Here is a 292-nt window from a genome sequence, read left to right on the forward strand (position 1 = left end):
AGCTGCTGGAGGCTGGCTTCTGCTCCTCCACCCCGCCATCAGCTGATGGAGGCTGCCTGCTTCTCCACCCCGCCATCACTAGCTGGAGGCTGGCTGCTGGAGGCTGGCTGCAGCTCCTCCACCCCGCCATCAGCTGCTGGAGGCTGGCTGCTGCTCCTGCACCCCGCCATCAGCTGCTGGAGGCTGGCTGCTGCTCCTCCACCCAACCATCAGCTGCTGGACGCTGGCTGCAGCTCCTCCACCCCACCATCAGCTGCTGGACGCTGGCTGCAGCTCCTCCACCCCGCCATCA

This window comes from Nothobranchius furzeri, unplaced genomic scaffold (genome assembly GCF_043380555.1).
Source record: "Nothobranchius furzeri strain GRZ-AD unplaced genomic scaffold, NfurGRZ-RIMD1 Scf244, whole genome shotgun sequence".
Lineage (NCBI taxonomy): Eukaryota > Metazoa > Chordata > Actinopteri > Cyprinodontiformes > Nothobranchiidae > Nothobranchius > Nothobranchius furzeri.